The 22039-nt window shown below is 47.8% G+C and overlaps 1 non-coding gene and 1 pseudogene across 1 annotated transcript; one reads left to right on the top strand and one right to left on the bottom strand.

Moving 5' to 3' along the window:
- Window positions 1-1371: 1371 nt before the first annotated feature.
- Window positions 1372-6565, bottom strand: LOC116550658 (annotated as a pseudogene).
- A 571-nt stretch (window positions 6566-7136) lies between these two features.
- LOC116551066 lies at window positions 7137-7300 on the top strand. Its single transcript, XR_004268693.1, has one exon. It is a non-coding gene; the product is annotated as a U1 spliceosomal RNA (small nuclear RNA).
- Window positions 7301-22039: the final 14739 nt, after the last annotated feature.

Below are 22039 nucleotides of genomic sequence, written 5' to 3'. Positions count from 1 at the left end.
ACTTCTTCTGAATTGAGACGTACTGAGGAGGCTTTGTCTCCTTTGTCTCCACCTGCTCCTTCTCCTCCAGCCCCTGCACCTGCATAGTCTCCCTCACCTGAGCCCTCCTGTCCTGCCTTGCCTCCTCTTCCATCACCATCACCTGCGGAGAGTCCCCAGGGCTCTGGCCCCTTCCCTGAAACTTCTGTTCTGACAGCCCCTTTCCAGGTAATACGCACAGGAAGAGGGGAATACACAGAATAGCACTGTGTATTCTGCTTCACCATATTGTGAATTAAAAATATTATATAAGACTTTCCTGATCTAAATGTAAATACATTTTCCTCTTCTGTTTCTAATGCAGGCACCAAGATCCTATAGGGTTTGGGAGAAAATTTGACTTAACTATTGAAACCTTTGAGTCCAAATATTCTAACCTCCATCAATTAATTCACATGCTGGTGTAAGAAGGCAAGGCCACTAAACTGGATACAAAAGGCACAATGGAAGGATTTCAAAAACAGACTGAAGTAGAACATGAAAGTGTCTGCATTTTGTCCAAATAACTCCATGTTGCCATTCCCTAGGTCCTTCCTAAAAATGTAGATTGGAGGATAATTCAGCAATGTACCTAAAAAGCCAGACAAATGTGTCTTTGCATACTTAAAATGGCAAATCTGTCTTTGCTTACTTAAAATGGTTGAGAGCCAGGTGTGGTGGCTCATGCCTATAATCTCAGCACTTTGGGAGGCCGAAGCGGGTAGATCACTTGAGGTCAGGAGTTCAAGACCAGCCTGGCCAACATGGTGAAACCCTGTAGCTATTAAAAATACAAAAATTTGTATTTTTACAAATTTTTGTAAAAGAATCAAAAGAATTGCTTGAACCCGGGAGGGAGAGGTTGCAGAGAGCTGAGATCCTGCCACTGCAACCCAGCCTGGGACATGGAGTGAGACTCTGTCTCAAAAAAAAAAAAAAAAGAAAGAAAAAGAAAAAAGAAACAAAAACAAACACAAAAACACCATTTATAAATGTTTATAGTAAAATGGTTTGAGTGGTTTGAGAATCCGTGTCTTTATTTGGTCAGGGTCCCATCTGTCGCCCAGGTTGGAATGCAATGGCAGGATCACGGCCCAGCCCAGCCTCTATCTCTTGAGCTCAGGTGATCCTCCCACCTCAGCCTTTGCAGTAGCTCCTGTGACCACTGGTGTGCACCACCACGCCTGGCTATATTTCTGGTTTTTTGCAGTGATGAGGATTCGCTCTCATCTGTTGCCCAGGCTTGTCTTGAACTCCTGAGCACAAGAGATTTTCCTGTCTGAGCCTCCCAAAATGCTGGGATTACAGATATAAGCCACCACATGGATGGAGAATTCTTTTTTTTTTTTTTTAAATAAATACATGCTGATTTATTACAGGAATAAGATGGTGTCTTGGGGGATAAATTCAAGAGGAGTTGAGAATGTTTGATTTCTTTATGATCCCTTTCCAGGAAGGGAGGATAGCAAGATTTAGGACAAGCTAAAATCATCCCCTATTAAAAAAAAAAAGCCACCTCCAAGTTGTCCTGAACAGGGAGGCAGAATTAAAAAATACATATCTGCAATGATTCCTAATTGTTTTTGAATACAGAAGCTTGGGAAGGGGTTTCCACCAGTTTCATGAGGAAGGCACGACGACCAGATGTGTTGGGGAAGGGTATAAGGTCCTGTGCAGGCTGGCGCCTAGCCCACAGATGCCAGAATCATGTCTACTGGCAGCACCTCCAAACTTCTGGCTGTCGCCTGCATTGTCACTGTGTCCAAAAGCAGCAGCTGAGAGCACACCAGGATGTCACAACCACACCGGAACACACCCGCTGGGAGCAACGTGTGGGTGCTCTTGTCATTCAGTGCGTCGTCTGACCTCTCACAAGGGGGCATTCCCAAGAACTTCATGATGTTATCCACAGCCTCTTCAAGTGTCTTGATTGTAGACAAGGCAAATATTTGCTCCTTCCCAAATTCATCCCCTGCCTCATCCCAGGCTGCTTTGAAGTTCAGTTTCATGATCTTTTGAATGTGGTCAGCTACAGCAACTTTCAGATCTTCCAGCACTTACTCATCCTCACAGCCTTCGTCATCGGTCTCCCCAGTGGTGGGAGCACAGTCCTTGACCGTGAACTTCAGCATGCAGCTGAATGTGCAGGCCACAGCTGTGGGGTCTCCTTTTTGCAGTGTCACCAGTGTGTAGCAGGTCCCAGGCTAGTTGTAGGGCATGCTCTGGGCAGGTACCTCATAGGCCTCAGTGGGCTCCATCCGCACTGTGACATTCTCCGGGGTCTGGTCATTGAGTGTGTTCGTGCAGTCTCACTGAAACACCATGTGGTCGGTGAAGGTGTGTTTGGTGCAGCCGATGACACACTTAGTCTCTGACTCGGTGAGGGGCTCAGGCGAGGACTTGAATAGGGGCCGAAGTCCCTGGAACTCTGGCACTGCCACCAACTGCTCCTGGAAGATCTCCTGGTAGCTGCCACTTTCTGAGGCTGTTTGCGGTGATGGGGGTGCTTACCATTCTCTGCTCTGCCATGGGCGCAGTGGCAAGGGGCACAGACTTGAGGTCAAAAGGTTTTTCTGATGGTTCTAGTATGTACTGATTCAGAGCCCTCTCCAGATCAGGGACGGATACAGTCAGACCATTCAGGATCTAGCCTGCATTGAGAGCCTTCTGCTGCGCTTCAGGACTTTTAGATAGAAGGTGGCTCAGTCCCTTATTTCATTGTCATCATCCATCATATACCTCTTCAGCAACACCAAGATACTGGGGAACATGTGTTCATTCTGGGCTCCAGATGTGGCCAGAGCACTCTCAGCACCTGCCCGGACCTCCTCATGCTCCAAGACCGCTCAGTTATAGATGAAGCGGATGTACTTTGAGGGCTGGTGGTCTTGGGCCCCTCCTGCCCCAGGAAATACAGAATACGGGTGGCCAGCACTGTGAACTAGCAGTCCTCAATGAACTCGCACAGATGTGACAGCCCCGTCTCCTTGCTCTCTGAGTTCTCAGTGATGCTGATGATGCCGTCCACAGTGGCGCGCTTGTACTCACAGCCACCCTCTTCCCGGAGCATGGTGAGCAGGAAGTTCATGAGGATGGCGTGTTTGCGAGGATACTTCTGACACAGGGCACCGACAGCCTGGACAACCCCCACCTTGAGTTCATCGGAGATCTCTGACATGAAGGAGGACATCTGCTTCATAAGGCATCTGCTTCAAGGTCGATGCTGCTCTCACTGCCTGTCTTAAGGAGGGTGGTCATGGCCAGCGTGGCAATGCTGTGGTTTGAATCTGTGACCAGGTTCTCCAGATCCAGACTGCAAGCTGTCACAGCTGACGGATGCTTCATGGCAACCTCATTGACAGTGCGAACAGCTGCATAATGGACAGTAGCCTTGGGTGAGCTGCAGAAAAGCTGGAGCACTGGCACAGCCGGAGCAGCTCCTTGGCACTGCAGCCTGGCAGGTGGACGATGGCCGAGGCTGCTTCGCACACCACCATCTCATGCCTGTTGCACAAGCAGCGTTTGATGAAGTCAAACAGTGGACTGTCACAGCTGCCATCCTCCTCTTCCAGCTGCTTGCTGGCCTGGATCATCATGCAGGAGGCAAAGGAGGACTTACAGCCATGCCGGGTGACCTTGCTGATCATCTTATTGACAGCCAAGCGGCCATTCTTACACATGTGGTACAGGAGCCCTAGTGTGTGGTGCTGGACCACGATGTTATCACTGCATGCCACCTCCTGAGCCTCATTCACCCAGCGCTTGACCACGTCAAAGCTGCATTTCAGCAGGTACAAGGAAGGCTCAAGGGCAGAGCTGGAGACATGGACAGCTTGTCTACAATGGCCTGTTTCATGCAGCGCTCAGTAGCCCACAGCATGGTGCTATCAGTGATCTGGCAGAGGGCCGCACAACCGGGCCCCGATAGTTGTCTCCTTTCCCAGTCATGTCTTTTGTTAGGCTGCTGGTGACAATGATGACATCCTCTGCGATGCAAGACATCTCCTTGATGGACAAGTAGCACATCCGACGGAGAACTTGGTCCACAAAGAAGGCGTAGGTTGCTTCCCTGGTCCCCAGATGCTTCCCAAGGTTTATGAGATAAAGAACCTTGGTGAGGATGTGGGCACATTTCCGAGGATTGACCAGGGTTTCATTAAATACACGGGCCTCTTGGAGTATGGCACTCTTCTCAAGATGCTGGAATGGGCTGGAGCCTCCACTTGACTCCTCATCCTTCCTGTCAAATTTCTTCAATGTGGTGGAGCCAGTGGGATGCAGTGCAGCAACGCAATGCTTGCCACGTGCGGCACGGAGTGGTTCAACAGAGGTTCTACAGGGACCCTCGATGGAGGAGTCTTTAAACAGTATTCTGAAATCGCTGACACTAGCCTTTAAGATCACCGGAATGATTCCCTTATAAATTGTGCTTTTCTCAATGGCTTAAATACTTTGTTACCTTAGTGAAAATACACTAGCTTAGGCCAGGCACGGTGGTTTATACCTGTAATCCCAACACTTTGGGACACTGGACACTGAGGTGGGCGGATCCCTGAAGCTTAGGAGTTTGAGACCAGCCTGGGCAACGTGAAGAAACTCTGTCTCTACAAAAAGAAAAAGAAAAAAATAGCAAGGAAGTAGAAATATAATGCATACAAGAATGCTAATCATGAAGACAATCTGTATTCCAGAAGAGTAAGGGAGCCTATCTCTTAGGGAGCCAGCTAAAACCTCAAATCCCAGTTCACACCCCAGGGTGTGGTGTCACACACCTGCTGTCCCAGCTACTTGGGAGAATGAGTAAGGGGGCTGCTTGCATTCGTGAGGTCAAGGCAGAATTCAACCCCGATCATGCCACTGCACTCCAGCCTGAGCCACAGTGAGACCTTGTCTCAAAAGCAAACAAACAAAACCCACAGAAACAGCAACAGCTACAGATTGTCGCCTCATTCTGACATGACTGTGGCAAACACCATTGTGCTATTGGGAAATTAAAAGGAAAACACTCCCTCCTGCTGTCAACCCGCCCTCTTCCTCTAACGTGTCTGACCCATGGGTTCAAGTGCGCAAAAGCTGATGTGCTCAAATTATAATACACTTTCCTGTTCTGCACCAGCATTTATTTTTGTCTGGAGGCGATCACCATCCAGGTCCATAAATGTCTAAGGACAAGGAGTGATGAAGGGCAATGTCTTTTAGGATATTTGAATACATATATGGCTCTGAAGAAACCCAACGTTGGGCAAGTTTCCTCAAACTTCTCACTAGGCCTGACCACCACTCATTTTACATAGAGATTCTATTGGGGCAAAACCAGAGAATTATCTGCCTGGCCATCAAGAAGATAACTCCTTGCATTTTGCGGGGAGAACACTTTTGCTTGAAGGGAGTCTTTCTTCCCAGGATTACAAATCTTTCTGTAACTCTGGAAACATTGCTGATGAAAACCAGGCATGGTGGCTCTGGCCTGTAACCCCAGTCACTCGGGGGCTGAGGCGGGAGAATCTTAAGCCCAGGAGTTCGAGGCTGCAGTGAGCTATGATGCTGCCACTGCGCTCCAGCCTGGGCTCTCTCAGAGCCAGATACCGTCTGTGAAAGACAAAGAAAGAAAAACATTGCTGATAAAACTGCAGCCTCTTTTGCAGCTCAACAAAAGCTATTTATTCACTGGCTGAGGTTGTGCTAGATAATCATATCGCTTTAGTGATATATTTAGCTGAGCAGGGAGATGTATGTGGGTGGCAAATACCTTCTGTTGCATATACATAAATATTTCCCATGAAGTAGAACCTTCTCTTGAAAAAATAAGCAAAGAAGCCACTTGGCTATAAGACACCACTAAAGAAGAACTGGGATTTGATGATTTCCCTGCTGTTTTCAGCTGGCTGCCGAATGGAGCAGGCGCCCTTACTGTTCTGGCACACAGATTCTTTCGTGATTATCATTCTTGTGTGCATTATATTTCTACTACTCAGATTGTTAATGCTATGTATTTCTCCTTTCTTACTTCTTCCGAGAAACTAAATTCATGGTACTCTGAAGACTAGAGATGATTCAAGAACAGACAGCAACTATAGAATTGACCGAGATCTCTCTCTGTTTTATTTTTATTTTTTCTGTTCTGTGATGCCACACCAATTCAGCTACTGGGCGCCGTTGAAACTTCATCAGTGAGAGGACTCCCCGTGCGGGACGGGACTATCTGGGAATGAGCCTTTCCGGCAAGGGGAAACACCTTGGCGCAGCTTTTGATCGTGAACGCTTTCAAAAAACACTTTCATCTCAAGGGAGAATGAGGAAAGAAGAGAGCTTTTACCTGAGGAAGCTGAGCCTTTTCAAAGCCTCAGGCCCAGAGAGGCATTACACTGAGGCAGCAGCCACGCTCTGCTTTGTTTTTGTACAATACTGTGTTTGAAAAGAAAGCAAAACCAAAAAAACCCAACCTACAAGATTCACGAAATTGGGCAACTGTCCTTATGACCCCGCTACTGGTAAAATCAGGGAGGACGGCTGGCGCGCAGCCATCCGAGCAGCCTCTCCGCGTCATCGATGTTTCTCGCTGATGCTGAAGGACTTCGGATTTTAAGCGCAATGCTACTTCACAAGGATAACCGCGTTTGAAAGGAAGCGGTTTTCTGCAATCCTAAACGTTCTAGTTTGCGAATTAAAAGCCACTATTTGGAGACGGGTGCACAGGCTTCCAGCCGGCCGCCACAGGACTTCTCTGAGGGGTCTCAGCGCACCTCCGCGGGCGCCGGGAGGGAAAGGCGGGAGAGGCAGAGTCGCTTCCCCCACAGCCTCGGGCGGGGGCTGGTCGCTGGGCGGTGGGGGTGGAGCGGAACAGCAGCGCGCCACTGGGAGAGGCGGGGCCGGTGACGTCACGGAGAGGGTGGCTTCTATGTAGATGAGGCAGCGCGGGGGCTGCTGCTTGGCCACGAGGGATTTCTGGTGCTGTGGGAGCAATCCAGGACCGGCGTTGGATTTGAGAGTCCCAGCTGTGTGTCCGGGCTGGGAGGGCTCGGGGTGGCCGGGGTGCGGAGAGGATGCCCCGGGCAAGTGACCGTGCGTGTAAAGGGTGAGGCGAGTGCGGCTCCGGCGGGGCGGAGGCGTGCGGCCTTATACTTACCTGGCAAGGGAGACACCATGATCACGAAGGTGGTTTTCCCAGGGCGAGGCTTATCCATTGCACTCCGGATGTGCTGACCCCTGCGATTTCCCCAAATGTGGAAAACTCGACTGCATAATTTGTGGTAGTGGGGGACTGCGTTCGCGCTTTCTCTGGTCTTTTGCGGTGTAAAGAATAGATGAGTGCATGTCTTTGTCCAGCCGCAGGGATTTTCGGTGGTTGGAAAACGTGGTTTGCTCTTTTCCTTCCCTACCTTCGACCTTCTTTCTGTGTTTACTGTTGAGGGACAGACGACGCAAACTGAAGGGACTTTTCGTTTCTGTCCGGAGAGTCTCTCAAGTTAGCTGCGGCGGGCCTTAGGGAATCTAGACTTTCCAGCTTTGTAGATTTCTCCAGTGTTCACCAGGGACTATTGGCTTTTAACGTCTCTTGAAAACACTAGTGTTTTTCCCACTGTCCCCAGAGTCACCTATTACGCACCCTTTTTTTTCCCCGGGACAGTCTCACTGTATCCTCGGGAGGTTGAACCCAGATCCTGCCTCATGCTCTGGAGTAGCACATGCATGCACTGCCAGAGCCAACTAATTGGTTTTCTTTTCTTTTTCTTTCTTTCATTTTTTTTTTTAAGAGCTGAGGTTTTGCTATGTTTCCCAGGTTGGTCTCCAACTCCTGGACTCAAGTGATCCGCCTTGCCTGGGCCTCCTAAAGTGCTGGGATGACAGGTGTAATCCGTCACACCCGGCCAGCCCCTGCTTTTCACCACAGCATTCACGGGAGTTTGTACGATGTCTGTGCTGGTGGGAACGTGTACTCAGCTCATACAGCCAAGTAGAAATTGCACTCAGAGCGGGTGCAGTTGGGTTGTAGACATAACACACTTGCTCTTTGTATGGGAGGGGCTTTGCCAGTGCCCTGGTGCCCTCTGCACAGGGCATCGAGGCCTGCAGGTCAGAACCGCAGTCTCACCAATGTGTTCTTGTCATATGCAGCAACTCTCCCTGGAATATAAGATGAGAGGTCTTGTGAGTTTCCTGCAAGTAAGAAGAAGATTTCCATGTGGTTTTTATTGACAAAATTCAAATTAATAATAACAGCCCAACCACTTGGGTGACAAATGTCCGTTTCATTGACAGCCCGGAACTGCCGCACTTGCCTCAGCTCCTCCACAGGTGCAGCCTTCGCTTCCCTCCACAGGCGTCGTTCCCTCCCTGCTGTCACCAAAAGAGGGAGACAGCGGTTCTGCAGGTCCACAGCGTTCATGGCCTTCCAGGGCCCAAAGTCTCAGAGCGAGTTGTCCTGTCCTGACTGTACCTCACAACTGACCGAGACATGGCCTTTTCTAGGAGCAAAGAAAGGGAGGTGGTCTCAGAGCTGGGGTCTGAGTACTGGACCCAGTTGCCCGGCAGGAGGGGAAGTGCCCAGGGTTAGAGGGGGCCGAGCACCAACACCTCAGCATCCTCAACCTCCAAAAGGACTCAGATGCAGAAACCCAGACAGTTCCTCTTTCAAGGAAGAGGACCTTTAAGGAAGACCCCAAGGCTCTGAACCAAAATCCAGATTTTTCCCATCTGCAGCTGAATTCCACCTTAGCTGGTGAACTTCATCCTCCCCTATGCTCAAGCCAAAAAAGAGTTCTATGGGCTGGGCATTCTTTGGCCCCATACATTCTATTGGTCAGAAAATGATGCTTTTTCTTTGGTTAACTGTAGACTTTCTTCTGCACAATCTTTCTTTCTTGGTCTGAAACCCACCCAATAGTCCCATATGTAGCTTTTTTGGATAAACAGAAATGAACCCTTTTGGTCTTAAGGCTTGAAACTTAATATTTGCTTTATCTGAGTTCCTTCCTCAGGAAACTACCTTCAGCCCTCTCAAAGAAGGTATCAAAGAACTGAAAGTCATCCAGACAATGAGACGCTGGACCCTCATTCATTATGATTGCTTCCTTGCCCTCCCTAGTTCCTATTTTGTTACACATTGTTACATTTCTTCCCTGCGATCTAAACCTCTGGTTTTGGTTGGTCAGGGAGATGGATTTGAGACTGAGTTCTCATCTCCCCCGCCGCAGCTTCCTATTAAAACCCCTTTCTTGGCAATAATCATCTCGGTGATTGGCTTTCTGTGCAGCAAGCAGCAGGAACCCCAGGTCTCTGAATTTTGGTGGACTCCCCTGATTAGAGGTGGGACAATTCTACTGGCCAGCCTGAAAAACAATCAGACATTTGAAAGCCTTAATCTTGGGGTCGAGGTTTGGGCCACACTTGAGCCTTTTCTTTGGGCCAAATGTCAAAATCAGCCTGGCCAGGCCTGTCTTCAAGGCCTGTGGCAGGGCCAGGTCCTCCTGACACTTCTTGATGCACCTCCCGTGGGTCAGCAGCCACCCTCCATTTCCCTGTGACCTGCAGAGAAGCTTCAGGCGCATTTATTCAATTTTTCAGGATGCCGGGAGGTGCACGCGCGTGGTGATTCTGTGGATCCCATCACACCTGCCACCCTCCTTGGTCCTCTCATTGTCTCTGGTGGGCAGTAACATTCCTGGTGAGCTTGGACTCCAAAGACACCCGGGCAGGGATGGACCGATAGGGAAGGGCACCACCCCCTTATGTCCTGCACAGGAGGGATCCAAAAAGTTTTGAAATAGAAATGGAGAGTTGCAAGTAGATCAAAGAAAGAAAGAAATCCTAGATTTCCTATCTGAAGGCACCATGAAGAGGAAGTGCGCCTCCTCTGGGCCGGGTCCTCCCATCACAGGTGAACCAAGTTCAGTCTGCATTGGAGACCAAAGCGGGTAACTGCCCCGTCTCCTAGTGAGGAAGCCACGCTTGGTCCTCCCCTGGTTAGTGCTTGCTTCTGTAGCACTTGATTGTCTCTCCCGGGTTTTCTATAGATTCCAGGGAGGCAACTGAGAAACGCATTTTTACTTGAAGTAAGAGTATTTTAGGATGGGCTTGGTGGCTCACGTCTGCAATCCCAACACTTTGGGAGGCTAGTGAGGGCGGATCACAAGGTCAGGAGTTCGAGACCAGCCTGGCCAACATGGTGAAACTCCGTCTCTAGTAAGAATACAAATATTAGCCAGATGTGTTGGTACAGGCCTGTAGTCCCAGCTACTTGTGAGGCTGAGGCAGAAGAATCCTGTGAACCTGGGAAGTGGAGGTTGCAGTGAGCTGATCTCAAAAAAAAAAAAGTATTTTATAATCTTTGGCAAAGGAAATTGTTCCTGACAGGTTTTGCACTGAAGGCATTCAGGTGTGAGAAAAACACAAAAACCACTAGGCTGGGGAAAGCAAATGATGTTGAGAATGTCTCACAAACACAAATTACACATCAGCATGTGGGTCTGACCCTCAGGGTGGGCACGTTTTACTTTAAGTGCACTGTTGGTGAAACTTATGAAGAATCTAGGACATTCACGATGTATGTATGCATGTGTGTGTCTGTCTGTGTGTGTGTGTGTGTGTGTATATATATATAACCTTTCCCCAGCTCTGGGCCTGAAGCAATCCTCCTGTCTCCCCCTCCCAAAGTGCTGGTACTACAGGCGTGAGCCACCTCGTCCAGCCCATTTTAATGTTTTTAATTTAAATACACATTCCAAAAATTATATAACAAGCACAGGAGCCCACTTATTGCCAGTTTTACAAAAACAGGAAAGATGACATATCAATGACAAGTCGTCAAAGTGGCAACACCTTAAAGTATTGAGAGAAAGAAAGGAAATTTCCGAGAACTCTGTGCCAAAATGAACCCTGTCAAGAATGTGACTGAAATAAGGACACTTAAAGGCATACCCAAAAAATGAAAGAATTCAGCAACCCACACTACAAGAAATGCAAACAGAGTCCTCCAGGCCTGAGGATAAGGATACCAGACAGAAATCTGGACCTACACAAAGGAATGGAGATGGCTGAAAATTGCTATGTAGTCAAATATAATATTTTCTTATTTAAATCTTAAAATAATTTGACTGATTAAACAAAAGCAATAATAGTGGGTTCTGGGGTTTATAACATGTCTAAAATCAAATTACATGACAACACTAGCATAATGGCCAGAAGGGGAGGTATAATGTCACATGATGGCAGACAAATAAAATGATGGCAGACCAATAAAGATATATTCTAGAAACTCTAAAGCCATCACTGAAAAAGCAAAAGCAGGGAAAGAAGCCGGGGAGCGGTGGGCCAGATGAAACGAGTTACAGCTAATAAGCCAACAAAGGAAAACAATGGACTATACAAAAACCATGTCATCAGCATGCTGGAAAACCGCTCTCCAGACCTCTACCCTGTAGGAATACACCAGTGGCCAATGATAACTCTGCAAGAAGAATGACTGCAGCATTACTTGTGATCATAAAATTACAGAACCAGTGTAATTCCAAAGATACATGACCAGAGTTTTATTTAACAAACTCAAAGAATTGAACAAACAAGGAAATCCTTTTGCCAAACGGAAGGCAGAGAGTCATGATGAGGCTACTCCTCCAAGGATTTCATGGTTCTCAGACGCCTAGGTTTGGGTCTAGTTCTTCTGGAAGATCTTATTCTTGGGGACTCTTTCAGGTTGTATTTCCTTTTCCCTTCAATTCTTCCCCATTCTGCTACAATAAAATAACAATTCTCATCTCCAGGGGATCCAGCCGTTACCCCCTCACCAGCCTTTCAGGAGGTCTGGATGTCTGGTCCACCGCTGCCGGGCTTCTTCCTCTGCTTTTGCTTTATTCTTCCCGGGTACCCGCCCTCCGACCGCCCAGCTCAGCCCCCGCGGCCACGCCGCCCAGAAGGTGCACTGGAAACCCTGCCAGTTGATCCCTTCGGGAGGCTGAGAAATCAACCTGAATAAACGCTTTGTAAAAAGAACCTCCCCTTGGAAAAAATCTCATGATTTCTATTCTCAGGGTTCTTCAAAAAACTAAAAGCTAAAGGCTACGATGGCCCCGGGAAGTGGAGGCTGCAGTGGGCCGTGTTTGCACCACTGCACTCCAGCCTGGGCGACAAGTGAGACCCTATCTCAAAAACAAAACAAAACTTCCCCATGGAAACAATATTTCATGATTTCCATTTTCAGGGCTCTTCAAAGCACTAAAAGCCAAAGGCGACAATGGATTTATTCAACAAGTCCTAGTCGTGCGCCCTGCTGAGTGCAGGACTCTGCTCCCCAAGAGGAGACCCACGAGCAACCCTCACCCCCATCCCTGCCCTGGTGGAGCCCCCGTGCCAGACACAGGATCCGAAGATGGCAGCCGAAGCTCCACAGTGGCCCCAAAAGCGACTGGGCAGGGTGGGCACAGCCTCCCTCACTGGGCGAAGGCGGTGCAAAGAACCCGAAGAGCCATCCCAGGAGCCCTCTGGGCGTTCGGCTTCCCCTGGGTCCCAGGAGGCTCAGGTCTGGGTCGAGGGTGGGGCATTCCCGGGGCTTCTGAAGCAGGCGAGGGGCAGGGCCGTCCTGGTTCCAGAATCTCCTAACCTGCGAGTGTCCAAAGAGATCAACACGACCCACCGCTCTAATCTCTCGGTTTTCCAAGGCAAGTTCGTCCTGTCTGGTGGACTCTGAGGATGGGAGGGATGGGGGTGTTGGTGAGTGCATCCTTCCTCCAGCGTCCAGAAGGCCCCCTCTGTCTCTCTAGCGAACAATCGGTTAGAGCGCTTGGGTGTTACCGGAAAGGTTGGTGGTTAGACCCCATCCAGGGACCCCCGCTCCAGCTTTTACAGCGTTCATGCACGAGATAAACGGGGAAGATTATATCTTCCCAGAGTCCTAAGCTGTCCCATGAGGGTTTTATCTCTGTGGCACAATCAGTTGGTGCATCCGAAAGGCCCGGCTTAGTTGTATTTTTTGTAGAGAAGGGGTTTCGCTATGTTGCCCAGGCTGGTCTCCAAACTACTGGGCTCAAGCACCTCCGAGTCAGGCAAAGTGCTCGGACTGCAGGCGGGAGCCACCTCGCCGGGCTTTATAGAATGCTTCTCATTTCGGCACGTTTAGCAAATTTGTCTTCTGTGCGAAAGGTACCAGATCATATTCCAATTTATTTCTCAATTCTAATAGTATCTCTTTCTTCATTTACTTGCTGACACAACAAATTTCCCCCCACCCTTTTTTGTTTTGAGACTAGCTGTCACTCTCACCCAAGATGGAGTGCGGTGGCCTGATCTCAGCTCACTGGAAACTCACCGTAATTCTCCAGAATAGTTGGAACTACAGATGTGCACCATCAAATCCACCTTTTTTTTTTTTTTTTTTTTAAGAGGTAGAGTCTGGGCTCAAGAGATCAGCCTGCCTCAGCCTCCCAAAGTGCTGGGATTTCAGGGTGAACCACCGCACATGGCCTAGCAAATTTTCTATACATTGGCTCATGGTCTCCTTTTTTTTTTTTTTTTTTTTTGAGACAGAGGACAGAGTCTTGTTCTGTTGTCAGGCGCCAGGCTGAAGTGCAGTGGCGCCATCTCGGCTCACTGCAACCTCCGCCTCCCAGGTTCAAGCAATTTTCCTGCCTCAGCCTCCTGAGTAGCTGAGACTACAGGCGCACACCACCATGCCCAGCTAATTTTTGCATTTTTAGTAGAGACGGCGTTTCACCATGTCGACCAGGATGGTCTCCATCTCTTGACCTCGTGATCCGCCCACTTCAGACTCTCAAAGTGCTGGAATTACAGGCGTGAGCCACTGGTCCCAGCCCTTACTTTTTTTTTGAGATACTCTTGCTCTGTTGCTGAGGCTGGAGTGCAGTGGAATGATCTCAGCTTACGAGCCTGCGCCACCACACCCAGCTAATTTTTGTATTTTTAGTAGAGACGGGGTTTTATCATGTTGGCCAGGCCGGTCTCAAGCCCTGGACCAGCCTCCCAATGTGCTGGAATTACAGACAGGAGCCGCCATGCCCAGCCATGTGCCAATGACATTCTAAGGGGACAAGTGCCTTCCTGGTTTAACCGAGGGAGAGGCACAATAGAAGGACATGGTGGACATTACACACAGATATTCTGTTGCACAGGATGGACAGCTAAGCTTCTAAGACATTTTATTTTATTTTTTGAGATACGGTCTTGCTCTGTTGCCCAGGTTGCAGCAGTGGCATGATCATAGTTCACTGTAGCCTCAGCTGCCTGGGCTCAAGTGATCCTCCTGCCTCGGTCTCCCAAAGTGCTGGGATTACCGACCTGAACCACTGCACCCGGCTGAAATATTTTAAAAAGTCCTTCAACATCTGCAATTGTTTATGTATATATGTATATATATATATATATATATATATTAGAATTAAAATAAAATATGTGTATATATATAATAAAATATATAAATATTTTATTTTATTATAATTACATAAGTATATATGATTACATTATGTATAATAAAATATGTATCTATTTTATTATATATATTATATACATTTATTTAAAAAACATATATATGTATTTTTTAGAGATGAAGTCTCACTATGTTGCCTAGGCTGGTCTTGAACTCCTGAGCTCAAGTGATACTCCCACCTTGGCCTCCCAAAGTTCTGGGATTATATGTGCAAGTCACGAGGCCTGGCCCTGTTTCTTTTGAAAATTTGTTTATTTTGAGACATAGTCTTACTCTGTCACCCAGGCTGGAGTGCAGTGGCGTGATCATGGCTCAATGCGGCCTCAACCTCCTCAGGCTCAGGTGACCCTTTCACCTGATCCTCCTGAGTAGCTGGATCTACCAGCATACACCACCATGCCTGGCCAATTTTTGTATCTTTTTAACAGAGTTTCATCAAGTTGCCCCGGCTGCTGTCCAGCTCCTGAGCTCAAGAGATCTGCCCACCTCAGCCTCCAAAGTGTTGGTATTACAGACGTGAGCCGCTGTGCTCAGCCTGTAATTGTTTCCTGTGGTGACCAAGTCACATGGGTCCTGAGAAGACAGGTCACAGTGACCTCTTTGATAGCTATATTTTTCCCTGACTGATTTATTTCAGAGGCTATGTTCATAAAAATCAGCCCATCTGAGAAACATCACTGGAGCCGACAGAAACCTGCAATTAACAGACCTGGATCCTTAGCGCTATTGGCCCTTGTTCCCTCAGTTCTTCTGTTTTCATGAGCAGAAATTGAATCTTTTGCTTTTATATACTAAGTAGGATCACTGACAAGTCCTTTCCTTCTCTCTCTCTCATGTTTGCATTGTTGTTTTCTGCCATCAGTGGCATCAGTGTAAGTTTCTGATTTTGATGTTATGAAGTGCAGTGCACTTTAAAGTCCAAATAAATCTGTCATTGATATTTTAAATGGCTGAGATTTATTTATTTATTGAGACAGAGTCTCACTCTGTCACTCAGGCTGGAGTGCGGTGGCTCCATCATGGCCCACCACAGCCTCAACCTCTCGGCTCTGGCAATCCTCCCACCTCAGCCTCCCAAGTAGCTGGGACCACAAGGGCATGCCACTACACCCAGCTAATTCTTTGATTTTTTTTGTAGAGAGGAGGGCTCACTGTTTTTCAGGCTGGTCTCGAGAGAACTCCTGGGCTCAATCAATCCTCCCACCTCAGCCTACCATTTACACTGACTGCAGAGATGCATTTGGAGAAGATGAGGATTTTGGAATGCTTTAGAAGCAACATAGGTTTCTGAACTCATCAGGTCAACCCATCAAAAATGACCAATAAGTTTCTGTCCTCTTAGAAACAACTTGAAAACCTGAATCTTTGGCCATCATCAAAATTCCTGGTCATTAAAAATTCGATACTCCAGAGAGCAAGGACAACCATTTTGCTGATGCTGCAGCTAAGATGCAGTTCTGAAGGTGACATGAGACACAGATTCCTCAAAATGACGTTGCTGATTTAAGACCCATTGAAGACTTTATTAGAAGCACAAGTGGGCTGGGCACGGTGGCTCATGCCTGTAATCCCAGCACTTTGGGAGCCTGAAGTGGGTGGATCACCTAGGTGGGTGGATCACCTGAGGTGGGCGGATCAATTGAGGTTAGGAGTTTGGTTGGGCCTAGCCTGGCCAATGTAATGAAACCCGGTCTTTACTGAAAATACAAAAAGTAGCTGGCGTGGTGACACATGACTGTAATCCCTGCTACTTGGGAGGCAGAGGCATGAGAATCACTTGAACTTGGGAGGCAGAGGTTGCAGTGAGCCCAGCTAATGCCACTGCACTCCAGCCTAGGTGACAGAGCGAGACTCTTAAAAAAACAAAAAGGGAAGAAAAGAAAAGGCATAACTGGGAGCTCCCAAGCAGGAAGGTGATCTCCGGAAAGATAAAGGCAACAAGTGTTTTCCAGAAACAGGCATATGGTACGGGCCCAGTGACACACTGATCCACCCCTTAGGCTTCAGTTATCCTGTTTACAGTAGTTCATAAGCTGACTCATTGGAATTCAGACAAAATGTTAGAGGGGGAAAGCAATGGCATCCGTCATCATCTATGATTGCACAAAACTTTTATTCTACCCATACTGTCTGTCCCAACATAACTCTGGAAAACTGCTTCATGGGTATCAGGGACATTTTACCTTGATGACCTTCAAGATATGGCCATTAAATTTATCCAGCTCTATCTGGGAGTTATAGATACCTTCTGGTGCTGATTTGTATGTGCTATCACTGGGGTGAAGCATTTCTGTGCTGATGGGCCACAGCCCAAGTAGCAGGTAGATTTTAGAAAAGGTCATTCCTCATAAGGCGCCATCTGACCTCCATAGCAACCAAGGAACTCACTTCATTGGTCAGGTAGTTGGATCCATGTGTAAGGGTTGCCTATGTCCCAGCACTCCCATCGTGCCTATCACCCCTAATCCTCAGGGCCGATGGAGTGCACTAATGATACAATAAAAACCCAATGGTCAAAGCTAACAGATGTTTTTAGCCTTTCTTCAGCAAGGATATCCCATGAGTTCTGGAAAACGTGCACGCTCTCCCTTTGAAATAATAACAGGAAGACTCATGCAGAGGTTAGAAGAAGGTGCTTGTGAATCTGCACTTCTCTTTCTTTCTTTCCTTCTTTCTTTATCTTTCTTTCTTTCTTTTTTCTCTCTTTCTTTCTTTTTCTGTCTTGTTTTTACTCCATCTTGCTTCTAAGAATCTGCACTTCTTTTTTTTTTTTTTTTTTTTGAGACGGAGTTTCACTCATGTCACCCAGGCTGGAGTGCAATGGCGCGATCTCGGCTCACCGCAACCTCCGCCTCCTAGGTTCAGGCAATTCTCCTGCCTCAGCCTCCTGAGTAGCTGGGATTACAGGCACGCACCACCATGCCCAGCTGATTTTTTGTATTTTTAGTAGAGACGGGGTTTCACCATGTTGACCAGGATGGTCTCGATCTCTTGACCTCGTGATCCACCCGCCTCGGCCTCCCAAAGTGCTGGGATTACAGGCTTGAGCCACCGCGCCCGGCCGAATCTGCACTTCTTAAAGGTGACATTCTCCATTATTGCTAAGATCTCACAAAACTTCTTACGAAGAACTCCACATTAATAAAGAATTCCTTTCATGATGAACTCTTGGGAGATGAAAATATCAAAAATCATGGCCTGTAACCTGGAGATGTTGTTGACTGGAAACAACAACAAATAAAATCTTCCCTCCAAGCCTGTTGGAAGGGACCACATCACGTATTATTATTATTTTATTTATTGATTATTATTTTGAGATGGAATCTCACTGTTTTCCCCAACCCATAATGCAGTGATACAATCATGATTCACTGTAGCCTCAAACTCCTGGGCTCAAGCCATCCTTCTGCCTCATCCTTCCAAGTAGCTGGGACCACAGGTACATACACTGCACCTGGCTTCATCAGGTTGTATTGACCAATCTCTGTGCCAGGAAACCTAAGGGCATTGACACATGGATTCATGTTGCTCTTATAAAAGGCAACCCTACCAGAGCGGACATCTGTCAATGGAGATTTTCACTTAAAGGTGACTCGCAGTCTTCTTGACCGAGGTGGCAAATAGCTGACATTTATTGCAGTCCCGTTTCGCCCAAGATACTGGCCTGTGTAACCAGTTACAATTCCAGCACTTACTGCACCTGAAAGAGTTGATCTCTTTTTCTGTTGACTGGGACGCATGCATCGTTAGGGCTCCTTTAAGTTGTAGGAGTCCTCTCATGGTGGTTTTGGTAAAATCACCCTATATGCATATTCTCTTAACATCTGACACACTAGTCCTGTTGTGTATGTGTGTATACATATACATACATACGCAGCAAAATGTGTCAGATCAGGTTTCTGTTTCACTGTCCTAATTAATGTGATTACAGCATGGAGGGATAATTCTCTAATCAGAATCTCACAAACTATTGCCACTGTGGGAAATTTGATAAGGTGCCAGGTTTGCCATTCAAAACCACAAACTGCATTTTTTTTTTTAAAGACGGTGTTTCACCATGTTGGTCAGGCAGGTCTTGAACTCCCAACCTCAGGTGTTCCGCCCGCCTTGGCCTCCAAAGTGCTTGGATTATAGGTGTGAACTACCGTGCCCAGCCACACAAACTGCTCTTGAACATAATGACCTTTTGGTTTGTCCTGTGCTAAATTTCACTGGCATTCCACCTCATCGCAGTCACAATGCAATTCAGGGTCATATCAAGTAAAACCTGTTTATCACATCTGTCTGAGTCACCCTAACCTCAGTTTAACCCATATAATCGTACTGTCAAAATAACTGCCTGTGATCCCAGCACTTTGGGAGGCTGAGGCAGGAGGATCACTCGAGCTGAGGAGTTTGAGATGAACCTGGGCAAAATGGTGAAACTCCATCTCCACAAACTATATACAAATTAGCTGGGTGTGGTGGTGCTCACCTGTAGTCTCAGCTACTCAGGAGAATGAGCTGAGAGGATCACTTGAGCTCAGGAGTTCAAGCTTGCAGTAACCCTGATGATGCCACTGCACTCCAGCCTGGGCAAAAGAGTGTGACCCTGTCGCAAAAAAATAAATAAGTAAGCTGGGTCTGGTGGTGTGTGCTTGTAGTCCCAGCTGCCTGGTAGGCTGAGCCACTGAGCCCTGGAGGACAAGGGGTCAAGGCTGTACTGAGCTGTGATCTTGCCACTACACTCCAGCCTCAGCAACAGAATGAGACCCTGTCTTAAAAAGTAACAATAATAAAAATAAAAAATAAAAAACCAACCAAGCAAAAAATTGTCGCTTCACTCCTAAATAACGGTGGTAAACACCGTGATGCTGTTGGAAAGCTAAAAAGAAAACACTCCCTCCTGCTATCAGGATCCAACCTGCCCTCTTGCTCTAAATTCCTGACCCATGATTTAAATGCCCAAAAGCTGATGTACACAAATTACAGTGCACTTACCTGTTCTGCACCAGAGTTTATTTTTGTCTCTTGAACAGATCACCATCCATGGCCCTATAAATGTCTAAGGGCATGGAATGACGAAGTGCAATGTCATTATTGTTACGTGTTTCTCATCACTTTACTTCTGAGAAAATTAATTTCATGGTATTCCGAGAACTAGAGATGATTCAACAAGTGATAACAGCTGGAGACTTAACTGAGGCCTCTCTCTCTCTCTGGCCACTCTGTGATGCCCTTTTTTCTTTCTTTTTTTCTTTTTTTTGAGGCAGAGTCTCGCTTTGTCACCCAGGCTGGAGTGCAGTGGCGCAATCTTAGCTCACTGCAACCTCCGCCTCCCAGGTTTAAATGATTCTCATGCCTCAGCCTCCTGAGTAGCTGGAATTACAGACATATACGACCACACCTGGTTAATTTTTGTATTTTCAGTAGAGGTGGGTTTTGCTGTGGTGCCCAGGCTGGTCTGGACTCAGGCGAGCCACCCACCTCGGCCTCGTGAGGTGCTGGGATTACAGTGTGGGCCACTGCACCTGGTTGTAATGCCCCTTCCACTGGACTTTTGGGTACCCTTAAAAATTCCTCAGAGAGGCGGCTCCTTTACTCCCCTGTCCCCAGCTTGGTACAGGACAATCCAGGAATGAGTCTTTCCGGCAAAGAGGGACACGCTGACTAAGCTTTTGATCATCAATGCTTTTAAGAAGAAAAATTGAAAAAAAATTTTATCTGTGGAATCTGAGACATCCCAAAGGCAGACAGAAGCGCACGTCTTTGTCAGAACCTCGGTATGATTTGATGGGCCTGGAAACCAATATCCAAGCAGTTCTTAGCCACTGGATTGGTGGACTGCTTTTGTTCAGAAACTTCTCCATTAGGAATTAGAAGCATACATTAGTGATGACGGTCCCGGATCAAGGGACATTTCTTAAGCATTCTAAAAACCTGGCTGGGAGTGGTGGCTCACGTCTGTAGTCTCAGCACTTTGGAAGGCCAAGGTGGGCGGATCACCTGAGGTCAGGAGTTCAAGACCAGCCTGGCCAACGTGGTGAAACCCTGTCTTTTTATTAAAAAAAAAAAAAAATTCTAAAAACCTGTTTGCTCATCAGTAAAGCACTGAAAGTTGCTTTCGGTTTTGGTTCACATATTTTATATTTGAGCAAGGCAACGTCTGCTGCTGGGGTTAGAAGTAAATGGCTCATCTTCATCCAACTACATCAGTCCATAGGACATAGGGCTTCCACTCGCAGTGTCCTGAACACTCACTGGGCATCCTGCGCGTTCTAGCCGGTTTTGTTTGGAGCCGCGGGTTTCTGCAGGCACCCTGGTTGGAATGGCAGAGGCTTCTCCGGACGTGCGTATCTATAAGTGCTATTCCCGGGGTAGCCACCAGGGGATGCCACAGGCCACCCCCCCCAACCCCGCAACACGCACACACCACACCTCACCCGACAGCCACCCCGACCCCGTTCTCCCCATGTTTTCAGGTTGGGCCCGGTAGTTTCTATTCACCAGGACACTACAAATCAGAAGTGTGTGGGGTCAGAAAACACCCTGGGAGAGGCTGGCAAAATGCCCAGAACGGCCATCACTAGGCCTGGGGCTTTCTTGTGTTGTGAAATTTTCGTGTTCACGTAGTGCAGGGACAAGACCAGTGAGATACTTGTGGGAGTTAAAAATTCACAATGCCATTTGAGAGGGGTACTAAGGAATATGCCAGGTGCTACGTGTTGGGAGACAGCTAAGTATTTTCTGTCCATGAAGGTGATAAGCGAGGGCCTGAGAAAGAGGGACGGGGAGGACGCAGGCGGCAGAAATAGGAAGAGGCGGCTGGAGGGCGGGAGGGATGGGCCGGGGGGCTAACTAGAACGCTGCCGGGCAATGGATGTAGGATGTGGAAGCGAAACATCAAACAAGGAAACTGCCACTTAAGTGAAGTCTGAAGAAAGAGGAGCTGTGTAAGCGACAGGAGATAGCAGGGAAACTAGACCGGCTCCTCATCAAACGTCCCGCCTTCTACTTCAGGGAGGATGGCAGCGCATTTCCGCTGAGACAAGGTGAGGCTGTGGTTCTGACCTATGGGCCTCAATGAATCTGCACAAGGGCACCTGGGCGCTGGCAGAGCCGTTCCCCTGCACGAAGTAAGCGTGTTATGTCCCCGGAAGGGGACACTAAGAGACAAAGGCCCTGCTTTGATCCCAAAGATGAGCGCCCCTCTGCGTAGTTCCTACCTGGCCCTACGAGGTGAGAACCCACTCCTCAGTAGCACAGAAATTCCGGGACCTCTAAAGGTGACTGACTTGAGGGGTAGGGAAAAACGCGAAGGTTCTCAGAGAGCGTGTGAAAAACCAAGAGACTGGAGGCTACAGAGCAACCTCTGCAAAAAAAACAAGCCCCTATGCAGGAAAGCCTGTGCAGCCAGCTCCATAATAAGGTTGTGTTAAATTATCTCCACGGGCGACACTCCTTAATTCTACAACAGAAAAGACAGCGACACTTTTCTCACCCCTTTCCAGCCTTACCGAGTGGAATAGCACGACGCCTCCCAGAACGTAAAACTAACCAAATGAGAAACAGCCCTTCGCGCAGTCTACCTTTGGTACCACAAAAAGC

The sequence above is a fragment of the Sapajus apella genome, unplaced genomic scaffold (assembly GCF_009761245.1).
Source record: "Sapajus apella isolate SASKATOON/1434 unplaced genomic scaffold, GSC_monkey_1.0 scaffold8, whole genome shotgun sequence".
Lineage (NCBI taxonomy): Eukaryota > Metazoa > Chordata > Mammalia > Primates > Cebidae > Sapajus > Sapajus apella.
Note: the sequence above shows the minus strand (reverse complement) of the source record. Positions and strands in the feature narration are given on the sequence as shown.